Genomic DNA, 21174 nt, shown 5'->3' with positions numbered 1-21174 from the left:
AAAATTCCGGCACACCGGCGACGTTGATATAACCTCGGCAATTGCGAGCGTCGTTAAATAAACCATAATTTATTTTTACACAATACCTACATACATACATACATACATACATACATACATACATACATACATACATACATACATACATGCATGCATGCATGCATGCATACATACATACATACATACATACATACATACATACATACATACATACATACATACATACATACATACATACATACATACCCACATTCACTTCTATATATGAGTCATTCCACGTCAAATCGCACAAAATTATACAAATTTTGACCTTCATATTTCTGATTGCGTTTATATTTTTTTTTACCAACTCTATGGGTCTCATAAACCAACAAGTCTATTTTTATTTCCTCCTAAGTCCACATCTTTTTAAAATATTACATGTTAAAATTCGTTAAAAATGTCGCACAATGCAACATTTAAAGCGTCATATTTCTGACGATATTGATGTTAAAATTTTTTTGAAAAATGCATTTAAAAGCTTAAAGTACTGTCTTTATTAAATATTTACTAACTAATTTTAATATAATTATTTCAAATATTTTTTATAATTAAATTATTAAAACATATACATCAATGTGAAATAGCCCTATTAAAAATCTAAAAAAATGCCTACTAGGTGCACTGAAGTATTCTTAATAATTCCAGAAAAAATCAAAATGGGATCTCCGATAATTTAATGGAAATTTAATTACTTATGACAGAATGTGTAGCGGTCGGCGCAGCAGCAGTGGACGGGAAGCGTTAAAGCGCGCTAAGAGGTTTATCGGCGCTGGATAATTGACTGAACGTTGCAACATTACACCCAGTACGGATCAAGTTACTCGAGGAAACACTGCTAATTTACTTATTATGATATCTTCAAATAATTGTACATTATGATTTTCAAATGTTTCTTTTCATTCACATTTTAAATTTTCATTCGCCTACCTTCTTTCTTGAAAGAAAATTGTTTTACTAAATCTTCAGTTTTCGACAACGGAATGAAATAATATAATTTTAATGTACCAGTTATTGGTTTTAGATTATGGTATCTGGCCTGCAAATTTTCAGTGTGGTTTTTGTGCTTATTGAATGGACAAAATATAAATGACACGTTAGAAATGTTTTTTGTGACTAATCAAACAGTTTTTTGTGTTGTTATAGGATCTTGTATAGGCCAACTCTCGTGGCAAGTCTTTTAACAGTATCTCCAATGCCAACACATGGACCTTTATCATGCGACATTGCAAAGAAGTGTCATTCAGCACTAATTCCATAATCGTCTTCATGTAAGCAATTATTTTTAAATTTTTTTTTTTTTTTTTTGAACTTGATCCATTGGAAAAGTAGATGATTTTTTTCATATCGTTGAATCCTTGCTTTAAGAAATTGATTGCTTCGGATTGAAAAAAGTGAAAGGGATCGGTGTCATGTTTCATGGTTTCTGAGATGACATTACTTTTGTAACGAATTTCTGTATCTCCTTTGAAATATACTACGAAAGGATTTATTTATTTACTTACTTATTTATTTATTTATTTATTTATTTATTTATTTATTTATTTATTTATTTATTTATTTATTTATTTATTTAAATATACAGAATAAAGAATATAATTACAAATAAGAGAAATAGAAATAAAATAATACAATCGATATAAAAAAAGGAGATGCAGTAGTATTAACAAAATTTAAGACCGAATGAGCAGCGCTCGTGTTCGGTCACAGTTCAGATATAATATTAATAGGCCTATAAGAGAATATAAAATAAAATAAAATAGGAAGTAAAATTAAAATTTTACTGTATTGTGGCTTGGCATATGTTCCAATGCACACCTTGTATTGAATCTTGTATTACATATGAATCATTTTCAGAAAAGTCTGCAATAACTATGTAATTTTCAGGTTGTACTTTCTTTGCATTCCGTCAAAAATAAAATATGGCTGACTTTTGAATGGATGATGATACATCTTCTACATGAAAAACTTAACATGCTAGGGAGCCTTTTACTTTTGAAACTTTTCACGGGGGTATCGTTTTGTTGTATCTTTCATTTCTTGATAGGGGATTCTATTGACATCAAACTCTTGTTTAATTCCTCAATATTACTGATTTCTAGCACTGTATCCATAGAACTGCTAGAAGAAATACTGGGATAATCACTTTCTCTGTCCGCACTTTCATTTGATTCATGTTTATTAATATCACAAGAACTACCGGCTTCACATATAATTTCACCTGACCTATGCGGAAATTGATTGATTTTTACGGAACAAATCACATATTTGCACACTCAAGACTCCTTTAAATTGAGCTTAATCAATAAGTCGCGACTTACGCGTCTTAGTGTACTTTTCTTTTTAAAAGCGTGATTAGGAAGGTAAATGGATTTAAACACTTGTTATATATTACGCGATCTTTACCATCACTCATGTTGTATAGAAGTCACATCACTGCGCGAAATTCAAACCCAAACTGATTATTTTTCTCTCATTCCATCTGTTTACTGCCATAAAGTTTACTGCCTTACTCAGTCTTGCTATAATCAAACACTTGGCTATATTACAGTATAAACTGTGAAGGGCTTCCCCCTGAGCTGACAATAATAAAATAATTTTAGATAAGATATTTACTGTTCCTTAAGGTATTAATCATTTGATGATTAGTATGGTGACATCAGATGCAACGGGAAATTTCCACGGGCAGCCTTCTAGCCTATGGTGCAAGCAGTTCATTAGCTGGGCATCGCGAGCGCGTGCATGCCTCCGGAAAATAAATTGTTACAAATGTATGGGTGCCGATCCCATATTTATAAATGCAGTAGTTTACAGATAATACATCAGCGAACAAGTCTATATTTTTTCAGATTTTTAACTTGGCTATTTAATACAGTAATTTTGCTTTGAAAAAGGAATGATTTAAAAAATAGGCCAAATTTTAAATTTATTTGTGATAGGCCTAAAGTAATAAAAAGTGTTGTATTTCGTCTTTCAAATGCGCCAAACCGCAAATCTCAATTATATGTAGACACAAAGTTCCAAGCGAGTTTATGTAACAGTGCGCGCATAATTTGCGTAACTTCAAATAGTCATAACTACACAAATAATTAATAATTGTGAAAATAAAAAAATACGGGTCTCCTTATTTGATGTTTGGAATTCATGAAAAAAAATTCGACCATTTCCGAGAAGGTCGTGTTTTATTGCTGTGCGATTTGACGTGGAATGACTCATATATGGATATGCATACCCATCCAGAAAAAATAGGCATTCGTCACAGAATAAAAGACATTGAAGGAAGATTTTTTCAATATGCAAACACCAATTGATCAGTTGCAGTATATTAATTTCTTCCGTGGATCATCTTCATTGTGGGTATATATTGCAATCTGTAGAGTGGAAACGCACGATTTCAATACTCTGCGAACAGATTCTTTATTAATACAGTTCTTTCAAGCCACATAGCGCGCTGAATTTTTAGGGCTGACCGACAACTTTCCAAACACGTCAATTGAGTATTGTTCGTTGGCAGCCGATATAGGTCGACCACTTCGTTTCATGTCGAGCACACTGATTTTTGTTTTAAATTTGTGTAATAAACTACCGATAAATTAATGTGATCTTTATAAAATGACTGAATGACGACGATAAAACTAACCTGCAGCTCCCTTTGTTCTGTGATTCTTCTCACAGAGCAGTACTAGATCCACTCGTTCAGGAGTCAACATGATCTCTTGTTCAACTCTCAATCAATATGAATTAAACTAAAAATAAGAATGATCTCGCCATTATCTGTCAATAACTCAAAACGATCATTGAAACAGAACACAAAGTAACTGTAGTATTTTTGTTTACCATGGCCTACTTCACTATGCAATTATAAAACAAAAAATATAAACGAGACGGCAGTCATTTCCAAATAAAATAATGCATTCCATTTGGCAAGTGACTTTATGCAAGTGATAATCTTAAATGATTATCGAAAAAATTGTTAACAAAGATAATCTTTCAAAACAGAAGTGTGAAGAAAAACAGGATTCAATTTTTAACGAGAGAAAAATAATACAGACTGTGAAATATATCAGGCAAACTCGGCTAGTTTCTCGGTATTAATGTTTTCTGTCTATAGTTACACCCAAAAATGCTTAAAAAAAACTTCCTTCATGCGGCACTTAATCACTAGACATAATTTTATTGGTTGGTATAAAAATTTGATTTTTTTAAGTGTATCTCAACAGGGAAGTAGCTCCATCTAAAACATGAGATCATATGTGAATCTTTCAGGAACTCGTGTAACTTCGCAGTACTGCTCGGGCAATTTCACAGCAACACTTGTGCAATTTTCAAGAATACTCTTTATAGCTCAAAAGATGTTTTAATGTAATCTATACATCAGTACATGTTTACACACATGAACTGAACACACATTAACAATCTAGGCAATAAATGTAGAACAACTGGGCTTCAATTATTAACACTACTGCGTGTACAGTTCAAAGTGTGTCTTGGCTCGCTGCATGTCGTCATGTGGCTAGCCGATGAGCCTAAAGAATTCAATCTTCCTACATTTGAGGCGTATTACCTACGTGCCAGAGAAGTTGCCTGGCAAGTACGGCGTTCATTCAGAGGAGTACTTACCGATTCGTACCGTAACGCCGGTAGTGGCAGGAATGTAATGATTATTTCCAATCATATGTTATGCTGCAATGTTAAAATTTTTAATATATTTGATTTTTTTAATCCCTTTATGTTTGTTGAGTAGTTCTTGATGAATAATTCAATCTTTGACCGTGCAAAGGTAGCATAATCATTAGTCTTTTAATTGTGGACTGGAATGAATGGTTGGACGAGGAATATACTGTTTCTTATTATTTTTATTGAATTTAATTTTTAAGTTAAAAAGCTTAAATTTATTTATAGGACGAGAAGACCCTATAGAGTTTGTATATATTATTTTATTTGTTTTGTTTGTTTATTTTATTTAGTATTTAATATATTTTATTGGGGTGATTGGAAGAATTAAATAACTCTTTTTTTTGGAACTGTTTGGAAACACCTACTGAGGTGAGTTTTTTCCTTACTGTCGGGATATGGGGAGAGGGTTAGGACGATTACTTACGTACAGTATTTGTTGACATTAACTTCGACGGTCAACATGGACACGGAGCATTTGATTTGTGTTGTGGAATGTTGCCGTACGCAACAATCAAATACCCTGCGTACGACTTTCCCGCGCAAAACACAGTTCGAAAGAGGTTATGGTAGCACACAGACCGTACAGACTGCCATCTGTTGCTACGACGTTCAAGTTATACCGTACACGTTCTCAAGTTCAGATTGAACGCTTGAACGCCTTGATTAATAGGCAACTTCTCAGACATAAAAGCTGAAACTCGCTTCAAATCGCTGACTCACAACAGTTACGTCATGACACACTTTGAAATGAACACCTCAGTAGTAACAGGAAAATGCTTGCATATTAATGAGAAATATTTAGGCCTAATCCGATTCCGCTAGCAAGACAAACTGTTGTTTCTCCTTTCTCTGTTGTTGTTTGAAGGTATGCAGACTTTGCTCCTTTCGGGGACACAATTTTGTTAGGTTTGGTAACCAATGGAAACCCTGTTTCATCTAAATTCCAAATAAGATTAGGCTTGTTACTCAGTTCTGCCTTCTCATACACACTTCCTAGCACATCATAAAAATCGTTCTAATTCGAGCGAGTTGAGGCTGCTGCTCTATGGTAGGACAGATTTTCTGGCTATCGCATACCTAGCCATAGCGCTTCTTAAAGGAAATTCGAATCTGCGTGCCACTCGAACTGCTCTGCCGGCAACTACCGGAAACTAGTTAAGAAATTGAGTACCGGCAAAAGCATATTACGAACAAACTATATTAGATAAAACAACAAGCAAGGGTTCAAATTAATCATAAGAATGTGGAGAATTCATTAATCACAGTGTGATAATTACAGTTCTGAATATCTCGACGATATAATATCCAGAAACACAACACTGCAAATTCACTCACGCTATCTCAGCAAACACACATCTGCTAAAGCAGATAGTTGTATAACTTTCGCCAGAATGCGTTGCAATAGGATCTCCCTAAATGAAATATCCCCGACAGGTTCTGGCATTTATCTGAATTTTTTGTAAGCTCAAATGAATATGGACAACTCCGCAATTAATTAATGTATGAAATACTGTGAAATTAGACGTACTACGAAATTAGCAGAGTTTGCCTTTTTGTATTATTATTATTATTATTATTATTATTATTATTATTATTATTATTATTATTATTATTATTATTACTACTACTACTAGCCGTACCCGTGCGCTCCGCTGCACCCGTCAGAAATAAATATAAAGTAATTACATAATTAAAGTAGAACATTTGATCCAGTGAACATTCGTGTTTGATAGAAGGATAAATCGTTTAATATGTTACTTAATTTAAATTGTATCCAAATAATTAAAATGCGATCATTTTGGTCCAGAGACCACTCATTGGTGCAATGACAATTCCTTTAACATGTTTCTAATTTTTATTACATGCAACCATAGTTTAATGAACATTGACATCATTTAGATTTAATGTGTGTACTTTATTTTACTTGTTATAGGTTTCTATTGAATTATGGTAATAACTTAATTTTAACCCTTGTTTTCTACGTATTCAGTAAATGGCGTTTGGCCCAATATGGTTCTGAACCCTTCAAATAACTTAAATTATATTATATAATATTACATTACATATATTATATTATATTATATTATATTATATTATATTATATTATATTATATTATATTATATTTTATTATATTATATTATATTATTATATATTATATTATATTATATTATATTATATTATATTATATTATATTATATTATATTATATTATATTATATTATATTACAGAGAAACTACACTTTCCAATGGTGAAATAATAATTAATTATACAAATCGGTTAATTTAGCTTCCGATATTACTTCATACAAACACAGAAACATTCTCTGTAGGCTATCTTTCATAGCTTTCGATTGTTGCTGTCTAAGGCCCCTTATAGACGAAGTCATTTGTTTTTTTTTTATTTCATTATACGGCCTTACTGTAGATGGCAGTTATTTTAATTTTAAAACTCATTTATCTCATTAAATATCAGTCCTATCAAAATTTTTCAAGGAATAAAACGTATCGCAAATTATGTTTAAAGAAACTTTTGTTATGTAACATTTTTCACAAAAATCAATAATAAGCGAGATATTTCGACTTATTTAATTCAGGCCCCCTTATAACCCCCCTTTTAAATAATGTATTTTGAATTCCATATAGCCTAAAATCTAAGTTACAACGAACATAATTTATATTCCAATTTTCATCGAAATCCGTTCATCCATTATCGCGTGAAAAGGTAACAAACATACAGACAGACATACAAACAAAAATTTCAAAAAAGCGATTTTCGGTTTCAGAGTGGTTAATTATATATGTTAGGACCAATTATTTTTGGAGAATCGAAAATTACCAGAAAAATTTCGGCTACAGATTTATTATTAGTATACATTATTATTATTATTATTATTATTATTATTATTATTATTATTATTATTATTATTATTCACGTCCATAACCGAAGCAAAAAGTTATAATGTTAATTATGAATACTAAATATTTTACCACGACAATGATAACTCTTTGCATTCATTGTCAGTTTCATTAGCGTTGCTCTCATATAATGGCGATACTTTTAAATAAGGGGCTGAGAGAAAATTTAAAATAACACGTTTACGAGCTTTCATAAAACGTACCATAGAGTGTGGTCTTAACCTACACTATAATAAACTTCCTGGTATGAGTGCAGTTAAATATTTAACTATTAGAACTTAATGCTTTTATTATAAGCGTTAAAGTGTTACTTCATTCTAGATTTTTAAAATGTCATAAAACCGTCTCCAAAACACTGTGCTATAAACGCGGAACAGACCACGTGTGTCGTAACGAACGGGTCTAACAGAGGGACGCAAAGACGTTTCTCACATTCAGAAAAGTGTAAGACTTTATAAATAAATGTTATATGCAGGAACGGTGGGAATAAATGAAGGATACAGGGAAAAAACCAGGTAAGTCACTTTTGGTCGAGATTGGAGTTTGAGGTGCAATTACTATAATATTCTCTATGGAAAGGACTATCTTTTAGAGGTATGAAACAGGAAAATAAGCAGATTAGTCATGGTTTTATTTGCCTTTAAATTTTTGGTGTACAGGAAAAGAAGCAGGTAAGTCAACTGTTTCAGCGAAAAAAAAAAAAACAGGTTTCATGGAAAAAGTGACATACCTGGTTTTTTCCCTGAACTTTTCAAATAATAAAAACTACTGTGTAGTTCAGGAAATAATTTTTAACAGGCCGGTTTTAAGTGACTTAAATTTTTAGTCTGAAGCAACAGAAATCTAATTAGCTTGGTTTGAGAAATAAAAATGCTTAGTGAATTTTTCATGGTTTTCTGAAAAGCTACGGTGAATATGACTCTCTCTAACCCAGGCAAATTTTGTTTTAAAATATGTCTAAAATAGAAGATCACCGTAAAAAACAGCTTGTTACGAAACACTAAAATAAGATATTTAGGGCTAAGAGGAATGAAATTACAAGAAAATGGAGAAAGGTACACAACGCAGAACTGCACGCATTGTATTCTTCACCTGACATAATTAGGGACATTAAATCCAGACGTCTGAGATGGGCAGGGAATGCAGCACATATGAGTGAATCCAGAAATGGATATAGAGTGTTAGTTGGTAGGCCAGAGGGAAAAAGACCTTTAGGGAGACCGAGACGTAGATGGGATGAAAATATTAAAATGGATTTGAGGGGGATGGAATATGATGGTAGAGACTGGATTAATCTTGCTCAGGATACAGACCGATGACGGGCTTATGTGAGGGCGGCAATGAACCTCTGGGTTTCTTAAAAGCCATAAGTAACTAAAATGAGTAGCCTATACAAATTCATAATTGGAGTGTCAGACTCTGTTGAATTTAACCATCAGAGATCTATCATTGCAACGTTGTTAATAATTATGGAGTTATATGCCCTCTTTTTTTCAGTTTAGCTGTTGGTCCATATACAACAAATTTTGATGGAGAAATAACAGCTATCTACATAGCTTTATAGGATCTGTTATACTGAATAAATGAATTAAATTTACGAAAGTTGTAATTCTGTCAAATTCGCGACACGGCGTAGAAGGAATAGCTGGGCCATCAGTTTCAAAAAGTGCCAAAATAGTGGAATCTAGAAATATTTTAAATCATTTGGTCGATTTAAAACAGATCATTAGTATAGGCTACAATGTAGGCCTATCTCTGATTGAGGTTCAGGCTGATATGTACAGTACGTTCTTAGAAAAAAGTTTTGTCGCACAGATACCTTAAAAGTCCCAGAAAGGAGGCAGTGTGCTTGATTTTCATGAAATATGACCTAACAATGACGTTAAAATTCGGATTCATTACTGAATAGGACGTCTATAAATATAGCGAGAAAAATCTTTGTGGAAACTAACGTATTATATATGTTACTGTAAATGTACGAAGACCGGTAAATCTTAGAATTTACCGGTATAACCTAACATTTACCGTTATAGTGCGGTAAAACCCCAAAATATCATATTAGATGTATACATTTTGAACTTTTACCAAGAAATGTTGGTAAATTTCAGGATTTACCGATGCGAGCTGGTAAAAGCTAGATCGAAGAATGCAGAACGAAGAATCCCGCCTTCGTTGTGCAGATGTTTGCAGGGGTGAAGCGGTTCCGAGAGGCTGCCAAAGAAGATCTTGAAATGCAAGCGAAGAAAATGAAAGCAGCCACTTGTAACAAAATTCCAAAACTTTTAGTCGGATAGAATGTGAGAATCAAAGTACCGGATGCAAAAATTGATGCAAAATCAATAATAACAGTGATCATAAATATTTAATATGAGTTTTATTAACTTGGTACCAAAGCTGGCAAACTGAAGTCATCGTACTCTAGGAACCATTATATTGTGTAAGGAAAATTTTATCAGCATTGAAGAATTAGACAAAGAAGGAATTAGTGTACGGCAAGTGGTTGGCCAACTGTCTTTCTTTGGAGGACAAGGGTTCAAAAACTGTAAATGTTTAAAAAGTGTTCAACAAAAAAGTGCTTCATAATGTGTGTTTTACTTTATTTGTGGACCTAGACTCTTTGAGGAGATAAAAAGGTTTTGTTAATTTTCATATGAAATACTATAACAGACAGTGGTTAAAATTATAATATTTTCCACTATTTTTAATATACAATATTGTTTATTATACTCACATTAGAATATATTAATATTTAAATAACTTAAATTAAAAATTAATACAAATTATTTCAGTCATTGCTGAGGTGATTTTTATTTATGTTTTTAAATAGATCCTAAAACAACAATAAAAGATTAATTGGAAATGGATATGTAGAAGTGCGAAGAACGGCAAATCTTAATAAAGTTTCTTTTTACTTCTTTAATACGATTTTACCACAGCCGGTCGGTAAGTCCTGAGATTTACCAACATCTCTTGGTAAAAGTTCAAAATGTATACATCTAATAAGATATTTGGAGATTTTACCGTATTGTAATGGTAAATGATAGGTTATACCGGTAAATTCTGAGATTTACCGGTCTTCGTACATTTACAGTAACATATACATGCTAATTTTCATAGAAATAGGTCCAGCCATTATTGAGTGAAAAGGTAATATATCTACAGACGAAATTAAAAAAATGCGATTTTTAGTCTCAGGAAAGTTAATTTTGCATGTTAGCATCATATTTTCTTTAAATTGAAAATTACCTGAAAAATTTGGATTAAAGTTCTATTATTATTAGTGTAGATATTAAAATATTCATGCAAAGCAATCAACGCTCTAAGCGACGCTCTGTGTTCTCCACTAATGCATATAGTCAGACAACTCAACCACAACCGCTAAACTGGAAAATTGGCTACGATAGCTTTGAACAGTGCCGTTACGTTTACGATCAAATTAAACTAAACTAGTGGCTTGTGCAGCAAATGCTGCTAACTAAGTTCATTAGAAGTTCAAATTAATTTTTTTCAAATTTATTTCCACTGAAGAATACCAAACATTCTGGAAGTTATTTGCTTCCATAATAATGAAACATAGGCCTACCCCTCTGAATGGTTTTCTTCACGTTAAATAATAACCTATACATCTTCAGTTCTTGAGTTTCAATGCGAAAACGCAAGTAACAATGTCAGAACGATCAGTCGGTTTTACATGTGGGAGTGAAGCAATAGCTATTTCAGGTTATTGTGGATTGTAGGTTAGAGTTATGAAAATATCCTGCCCTCTACTCTCATGCCCTCATAACCTCATACCCTCTGGCCTCTGTCCCCATGCTCTCATGCCCTCTGCCCTCATGCCCTCTGCCTTCATGCCCTCTGCCCTCATGATCTCTGCCCTCACGCCCTCTGCCTTCATGCCCTCTGCCCTCATGCCCTCTGCCCTCATGCCCTCTGCCTTCATGCCCTCTGCCCTCATGCCCTCTGCCTTCATGCCCTCTGCCCTCATGCCCTCTGCCTTCATGCCCTCTGCCCTCATGCCCTCTGCCCTCATGCCCTCTGCCTTCATGCCCTCTGCCCACATGCCCTCTGCCCTCATTCCCTCTGCCTTCATGCCCTCTGCCCTCATGCTCTCTGCCCTCATGCTCTCTGCCCTCATGCCCTCTGCCTTAATGCCCTCTGCCCTCATGCTCTCTGCCCTCATGCTCTCTGCCCTCATGCCCTCTGCCTTCATGCCCTCTGCCCTCATGCCCTCTGCCCTCATGTTCTCTGCCCTCATGCCCTCATGCCTCATACTCTCTGCCCTCATGCCCTCTGCCCTCATGTTCTCTGCCCTCATGCCCTCTGCTCTCATGCCCTCATGCCTCATGCTCTCTGCCCTCATGCCCTCTGCCCTCATGGCTCATGCTCTCTGCCCTCATGCTCTCTGCCCTCATGCCCTCTGCCCTCATGCCCTCTGCTCCTCATGCCCTCTGCCCTCATGACCTCTGCCGTCATGACCTCTGCCCTCTTCTCTTCTCTTCTCTTCTCTTCTCTTCTCTTCTCTTCTCTTCTCTTCTCTTCTCTTCTTTCCTTTTCCTTTTCCTTTCCTTCTCCTTTACTTTTCCTCCATTCGCTTGCTTTCTACGTATCCTACTGTATCTTAGATCCTTGTCATTGTCACATGTTTCATATTCAATCTCTACATTGCCTTCGGCGTCATCATCAGCATCATCATCTGAACTTTCATCTATGATCTGCAGAGTAGTGTCGATCACCACGTAAGTTTTCATCCAGTGTTACTTTGTTAGATAAAACACACTTAAGGGAATAAATAAACTGCACTAACAGAAAATTTTCTATTAATACTATTGATACGTAAATCTGACGTACACTTCCAAATAATTATATCTCATAATAAGTTGGCCAAGCGTGTAAGTTGCAACCTGCTGTCACGACTACTATAGTCAGCAACTGAAAGACGGAGGCATAGCTAGAAGAAGGAGGTGCTCTCTTGGCGGGAAAAGTAGTGAGGATCAATTGTTTATCCATTATACGTCAAAATTACGTACGACAGATGTTTTAAACAATGGCATTACTTCCTTGTGAGCAGGAAGAAAACAAGTGCTTGATCACAGTATAGAGATATGTTCTGTATACTTTGGTTTGATTTCCACATATCCTACAAGTTTAATACAAGTAGTGTTAAGTTCATAACAATAACCTTAGTATCTCGTTATCATTAGGGGAGAGATGGGTAGTATCGGACATCGGGTAATATCGGACAGTGAGTTTCTTTCATCTACCACCAGATGATAGTACCTGAATGACATGGTTACGTCTCTGTGCTGTCGCATACAGAAACGTAATCATGTTATTCAAGTACTACCATCTGGTGGTAGATGAAAAAAACGCACTGTCCGATATTACCCGATGTCCGATACTACCCAACTCTCCCCTATATTACTTCTCTTCAAATAATTATTTACAGTCAGATGGAAAGAAGTTTATGAGATTATACGTTCTCGTGCATAAAATCGAAACTTCACGTTGATGTCGATGTTATAGGCATTCCTAATTCTAGACTGCTCGGGAAAAAGAGTATAAGTCAAAACATACAACTTTTCAGTACAAGCAATTTAATGGTTTACAGTCTACTGTTTGCTAATGTTACATACTAGAAAACTGATTGTATTTTAATTGAATAATTATATTATTTTACTTATATTGTTTATACCAATCTGTAGAACATGTCATGGTGCAACATAATATTGACTTATCTTATTTTGGCCATTTTTTGACTTATACTCTTTTTCCCGAGCAGGCTAGAATTTATAGTCTCAACAAATGTTGACGCAACATCCGTCGATCGACCTCCGTCTTACGTAAGTTTTTATAGTTTTCAGTAATATATATATATATATATATATATATATATATATATATATATATATATATATATATATATATATAGCCGTTACTCAGTATATTATAGAAATGAAGATCTAATATAAAATCTTCTTTCTCTGCGTCTACTTACTTAAGGCCCCAAAAGATTTCACTTTCATATCATCAGTACACCATTATGTGTTGCATTAACTATAATAATATTTCATTTTTAATGGTAATAATGTCACCAAACATTCTTAAGTTTTGTAATGCTTAATATCGAATACACAGCTGTACTCGGAAAACTACAGACTAGAGAATCAGACCTGTAAATTATTTTTAGACGTTATCAAAAATTACACAAATGAAGATCGACATATTGGCATTATGATGTGAAAGAATCTGACCCATATGAACTCTAAGTATGTCAGCAATCCTGTAGGTCATGGCCTTCGTGCAATAGTCTATTGTTTATTGTAGTGTGTGTTTTGTTTTATTCTGGAATGCAATTAATTAGTTCTCAAAACTGACGAAAGATGGATTTTGGAAAATAGGAAAATGATACTATTTTTCTGAAAAACGTTGGGTTCCAAGCTTCAAAATGAGGGGTCATTTATTAAAATCCGTTCAGCCGTTTTCCCGTAATTTTCATTACCAGTTCAATTATATATATAGATACGTGACGTTGGTCTGTGGCGTCGTGAGAAGAAGAAATTTGTTTTTTTTTCTCTCTCTCTCTCTACCTCCTTCGTTCTGAACTTTACTGAGAGATAGCACCACTGTTAGCGACAAGATGTATTTGCGTAAATATTGCGAGTAGATTATTTGGCTTACAAGGGAAGTATCACACCCCACATGCTGAAACTTATCTCGAAACTTTGGTGACATAACCGATGTGCTACGACAAGATCACGTGCAAAACATTAGCTGCCTGTTTCCACTGCAAGGCTACGAAATCGAAGCTGGAATCTTTCTGTGGCCAGACGATAACGCGGCGCAGCTGGACATCCCTGCCTCACTGGCGAGCGGAGTGGAGAGGTTGTGTGAAATGGAGTAAACTCTCTCGCGTCCCATCTTCTCAATGAAGTCGTATAAACAAGAGACAGAAGTGAGTGGCATCGATTGAATGTTTAAAACACAATTCTTTTCGGCACCATGCACAACGAATAAACACTTCATTGTCACACTGATCTTGAATATCATTAAAGTTATCTCGTGACCTTTCCGCTCTTCCTTATCGCAGTGTTTGGTTCGCATTCCTTCCGTCGGTATTCCGTCCTTGCGAGACCTTTAACCCTGTAGTCGTCCGCTTGTATTACCGACCTTGACTCACGTACGTCTGTTCGCTGCTGATTGCCACTGGCTTGCACACAGGAAGGGCTGTCCATTCCAACTAGTAGCGACTAGTATCCACTTCCCTATTACTTACATGCAAAATCCCGGGGTTTATTTCGGGGCCTTGCAGTGGAAAAAGGCAACTAATATTTTTCACGTGGCCTTCTCATAGTACATCGGTTATGTCACCAAAGTTTCGAGGTAAGTTTTGGCATGTGGGGTGTGATACTTCCCTTGTTAGGTGAGAGGCTCGCGACGGGATCAGTTTTGTTGGCGTGGCGTGGCGTGGCGTGGCGTGGCATGTTGTGGCGTGGTGCGCGCGCGTACGTGCGTGTGTATTCATCGAAAAAAGTCATATAAACATGCGTCCTATTCTCAATATTTTCTACCCCCTAATTTTCGATTAATACACACACACACACACACACACACACAAACCTAAACACACACCTAAACTTCATCCCCCTATTACTTATTCACTCGTTTTCATACTCTCTCTCGGTATCATAATATTAATACTCGATCACAACGCGATAACACGCGAGAAATTCCACTTCATTCATCATCTCTGTATTCCTCATCTTTCACTGTTGCTACCTCTCGTCTCTGGAACTCTCTGCCGCCTGAAGTCAAGGGCTGCCGAACATTGAAATCTTTCAAATCCAAGTTAGAAAATTATCTTATGAGGAGTTGCCAAACTCACTTACTATTATGACAAGTGTTGTATCGCATGTTACCACGTATTCACATTTTTTTCTTTCTGTTCTAGTGATAGTTAACTTATTTTATATTTTTGTTTTCATATTTTCCGACAATGGTATATCTATAATGTGATAAGTTGAGCTATATATAATAATAATTTTCCTTACTGTGTGTACTTAAAAATATTGTATTCATTGTATGCTTTGTACTGCACTATTTTATTACTACTATTAGTATTATTACTATTCTTATTTATTGTTCTTATTTATCATTATTATTAGTATTATTATTATTATTATTATTATTATTATTATTGTTATTGTCAATTGTCATATTTTTTATACTTTGTATGTCTCATTTATTTTGGCCTGCTGTTCACATTTTATTATGCTTTCTCCTTTCTTTCTGTATGTTATATATTATGTCTGATTTCTACTTACTTGTTGTTTACATTTTATTAATATTATCTTATTCAGTTTTGTGTGTAAAATTGTAGTGTACTTTGTAAATTTGTAGTGTTTTTTTGTAACGCAGTTTTACTCCTGGTTGAGTGTTGGAGAAGGCCGTATGGTCTTAACTCTGCCAGGTTAAATAAATCATTATTATTATTATTATTATTATTATTATTATTATTATTATTTTTGTTATTATTATTATTATTAAACTGGGTTCTAACCTTAGAGGAAATGCCTCTGCCCCTGTACGGAAGCGCACCCGATTTGCCTACATTTCAGACAAATCATTAATTATTGCTTTCCGCTTCACAGTATTGGAGACAATTTGTATTGCTGTTAGCACTTACCTCAAGATTATGATTATAACTTCATTATTCAACAGGACAAGGGTTGCTGCTTCGTTTAGGTACAGTCTTGTATTACATGATTTAAATATGCACATTAAAGTCACTTCTCGTTTTATTTCTCGATCTTTTCGAAATTTATAACCGTCTACTAACATCAACTATTTCTCTGTCTAGCTAAAAATATGTCGTCATTCACATTGCGGTCCATTTTTGTTCGAGAAATAAATGACCAATAGAACAAATAAGAAATGACAAGCGAGTTACATATTGCCAACCCTTGCCACACAAGAGTGAGAAGGTCCGCTCGTAACTGATTAATTTTACTGTCTATATGTTCGAAATTGATTAATTTTTAATTCCTTTGCACACAACTGATATACACCCAACATATATATCTAATTTAATACCAATGTCCTTTGAAATCTACAGAAAATTTGTGTATAATAGGAAGCTATGTAGTAACAACTGTTTATGAAGTTGGTATTGTCAATATTCTAAGTAGGAGTATTAAGAAACAAATGTAAATATTTCACACCCTCAGTGCATTAGTGTAGTAAGTTAAAATGCTATTTTCATTATAATTATGTAATATATAGCCTATACGGTACATAAAATAATGTTAGAATACTTCCTATCCAGTGCGTTAGATTGAGTGTTAAAAGTACTTTACATACATCTCATAGACTCATAGATGGCAGACGAGTACATATCCTATCCCTCGACAATAATTTAGTGCACTGCCTGCTGGATCGCGTCCTGTTTAAGCAGTCATAAGCTGTGATCCAGCAGGCAGTGATTTAATGTAAGCGTTGAGACCCAAAAAGTTTGTAATACTTTACACAGGGACATCATTTTATTTTTACCAACATTTTTAATATTAACTTGCCTACATCTCTGGATCAACGGCGTTTGCTACCCCTTTCCACGACTGGGGTTCGATGATACTGGCGTAATATACAAACAAATCACTTTACCAGGTATAGGAGAGAAGAAAAGTAGTTCATCCATTTACGTAAACTAAGAAATATTGCGCTTTTGAGTTTGATAATTTTGATTAGATTTTTGTTTAATCAAAATACAGTACAGTATTAACAATGAGTGTTTTTACTCACGAACTGAGCTATCCATGTGGACGTATTCATTATGCAGTGTATATTATACTGTCTACAGCACATTAGCGTACAATATAGGGAATGAAGTTAAATTGGAAAATAATCATAATATGGATATTTAAACACATTTTTTAAAATGGTGGCCGTTCATTTCGATACAGGCTTCAGTTCTAATGTGCATATTATCGCACTACAGACTATTGTACCTAATCTCAATTACCAGTTTCGTTCTTCGTACTAGTAACTCATGTTGAAATAATTCTGTACCTACTCTATAAAAGAGTACCTTACGTACTGTAAATTCAATCTTCACTTCTGCCCGACCCGCACAGATAAAATTACTCAAACATGCTATTTACTGTCCGTCCAAGTGGTTATGCCTCAGGATCGTACAAAGGGAGGAAATCACGTGACAGTAAATTACTTAACGAGGCCCTTTTCTTTAAGTTATTTTAAACAGTTGTATAATATTACGTAGACGTCTAATTCCTAACAGAAATTAATGTTCTCAGAAAAGAGCTAAGACAGCCCAGCCACTAGTTGGCGAATAAAAGCTGGTGGGGGAAACCGGGATACGACGTAGGCAAATGGACGACAGTACCTGTGCGAAAATGATTCAATATTGAAAGCTCTTTCGTCACTGGAAAACGCGAACATATTTTTGGAACGTACTGTTTACTATGACCGTAAGGCTACTATGACTGTATATGCGGTCTTGAATCTGTGTGGAGGACGGTTGAACTTCATTAGTAGAAGGAGTGGGAGTGAAGTACATTCAAAAACTCAGGTACAATAAAAATTGAAGTAAAAATAAAATGATGTCCCTGTATATTACAAACTCTTTGTTGAGACCTGTTAACGAGACGATAGGCGAGGGGATCCAGACGGCGGTGGTTGAGACAATGATCTTACTCCTTCTGATTGCTTGGATCCAACATCCAACCATGACCTCCATTAATATACAATTAATAAATCTAGGTACTCATTATAATACTCAAATAAAAGTAAATTGGGTCGATGAAATAATAAATCCCTCATTGATAAGATGAGTAGAAGAGGCTTCATCATAGAACCGACGGTGAGATTTGAAATAGGTGTGGACCAGTCGGAAGCTGTTGACTTGGAAAGAAAAATCATATATGAACCAACGATACCATACTTCCAACAAAAATATAAGATTAACAATTTCTCCGTCATTGGGTTGATGACTGAAAGTGTGGCACCATTCCAAGACAGTTTTTAATTTTAATTAAATATTTCGTCATTCCAAAGCAAAATTGTTTAGATATAGGCCTAGCCGTTCTTGCTTTGAAAGGTTATATTGATATATTAAACAGCCATTTAGGTCTATATAGTGTGAACTAAGACTAAATTATATAATCCTGTTGTATTTTCTCTCATAATATCATGTATTAGCAAATTGAACCTTTGTTACTGTTACACTATTGTACAAAAATATTTAAATTTGCATAGTATTCTTTGTCATTTAGACAGTCTGCTATGACAAAAAGGATGTTCAAATCAAATTAATTTCTAGACTCTAGAGTCCATACGTTTAACCGGTTAATTATTACCAGTTATGTTTGCTTGCCGGTTTAACCTGGTAACAAGTTATTTTCCACAATAACCGAACAACCGGTTATTTTTTTAAATATATGCCGAATCAAATGTTTCTTTTTATTATTTTGTACTCATTAGAATGGAGTGGTGTGGTTGGCATTACGCTCCGGTCATGTTTTATCCCAGCGGAAGATCCAGTACTTATTTCACAGGAGGCCGAGTAGAACCAGGTGCCGTTCTGGAAGTTTTGGTAACAAGAAAGATCCTGCCAACATCTGAGATTGAATCTGAGAACTTCCAGTCTGTAACCAGTTGTTGATGAAAGTTATCAGTGCAGTTAAATTTATAAGAGCAGTTAAGTAACTGAGAGTTAACTGAGGTGTACCAGAAATCGGGTATAAAACCGATAGGAACTGAATATATGTTGGCTGGAGACAAACCGCACGGACCAGAGATGCCTATCCTAATACAGCTTTATGATGAGCTATCAGTGGCGGAACACTCAAATTATTTGCAGTCAAAATAGGTGTCATTTTCTACATTTTCATCGTTCTAGTTCTCTAAATTAATTATGAACTTCTTGCTAATAAGGTAGGTGTCCCTGATATGGCCATGCTAAGGTTTGAGAATTTTTCTAGCCACCATTTTGAAAAAAAATGTAAATCACTTTTTTCTTACACGTTCTCAGTCTAATGGACTTTCTTAAAACAATTTCCTTTCCCCATAAAAATAGCTTTAATTGTCCAAAAAGTCCCAAATTCCAAAAGTCTACCTAGTGGCCATATCAGGAACACGTGCACATGATATGGCCACCCTTGTTGCATGTTCTATAAATCGTGATTGTTTTCAGTTTGATAGCGCAGTTGTGCTAAAACTAAATCATTTTGGTGTAAAATAAATAAACATGACACTTAATAATCTTTTTTATAATTCAAAAGTGTAGTCAAAACAGGTTTTACCATAAAAAATTAAGTTGTTGTTCTTAAAATACAGAATTTTTGCGTAATCCCAGCTATAAGGCATGTAAATTTGTCAGGTGAAAAAATAAAAGTGAAATGAACTTGATATGGCCATGGTGCATTTAATATGGCCATATCAGGAGCAGGTAACCTTTCACGAAAATCGTTTGATTATGAACAACTCGTAAAAGATACGTCATCAACGACAACACCAATCAACAGAACATTAAAAACTGAATGGAGTACTATGGTTTTCATGAAACAAGTCTTTGAAAAACATGCATCAAACAAAGGAGACTTACCAGAGAAAAATAAGAAGAGGTCACATGAAAACCGCAAAACAGGCAACTGACGCCATATTGCTCAACCTGACTGGATGGAAAACGATCAAGTGACATCCCAGGATGCCCTTTCACTGAATGATGCTGCAATTTAGCGGATATTTTGGTTAGCTAACTCACAATAGAGGAGGGGGTGGCCATATCAGGAACATGGCCATAACAGGAGCACCCACCTTATTTCAATCCATTAATCCATTCTTCTCTCAGTAAAACTATTCAATTTTTGCACTCAACTAGCTTTCTGCAGTTCTCTTCCGCAACTTTTCTGGTAGCACTCTCAAATATCTCTTTTATATTACTGCTTTCAAAAGAAAGGTTAACTTTGGCAATTCCACTCCACATATCAACTGCATCGCACTGAAGCCACAATGGTACAATCTGAGACCTTCCAGTCCGAAACCAGTTGCTCTTTCAACTCAGCTGCCGGCCGTCATAGAGAATACACTACAGCCCTCTTAACCCTGTGTTACTCAAGTTATAAATATTCTCACCATTGCTCAGGTGGGGAGCAACAACAGTTATATTACCGGTTCTTCTATATGGCTGTGAAACTTGGACTCTCACTCTGAGAGAGGAACATAGGTTAAGGGTGTTTGAGAATAAGGAGCTTAGGAAAATATTTGGGGCTAAGAGGGATGAAGTTACAGGAGAATGGAGAAAGTTACACAACACAGAACTGCACGCATTGTATTCTTCACCTGACATAATTAGGAACTTGAAATCCAGACGTTTGAGATGGGCAGGGCATGTAGCACGTATGTGCGAATCCAGAAATGCATATAGAGTGTTAGTTGGGAGACCGGAGGGAAAAAGACCTTTAGGGAGGCCGAGACGTAGATGGGAGGATAATATTAAAATGGATTTGAGGGAGGTGGGGTATGATGATA

General features: G+C 35.0%; 1 long non-coding RNA gene across 2 annotated transcripts in view; it reads right to left on the bottom strand.

The window, feature by feature from the left end:
• LOC138700551 (uncharacterized) overlaps nt 1–16520 on the bottom strand; it is a 527830-nt gene extending 511310 nt beyond the window's left edge. For both annotated transcript variants that reach the window (XR_011332389.1, XR_011332388.1), the window contains exon 1: nt 16316–16520. This is a non-coding gene — a long non-coding RNA (uncharacterized lncRNA). The remainder of the gene's footprint in view (nt 1–16315) is intronic.
• Between the last annotated feature and the right edge of the window lie 4654 nt (nt 16521–21174).

This window comes from Periplaneta americana, chromosome 5 (genome assembly GCF_040183065.1).
Source record: "Periplaneta americana isolate PAMFEO1 chromosome 5, P.americana_PAMFEO1_priV1, whole genome shotgun sequence".
Taxonomy (NCBI): Eukaryota; Metazoa; Arthropoda; class Insecta; order Blattodea; family Blattidae; genus Periplaneta; species Periplaneta americana.
Note: the sequence above shows the minus strand (reverse complement) of the source record. Positions and strands in the feature narration are given on the sequence as shown.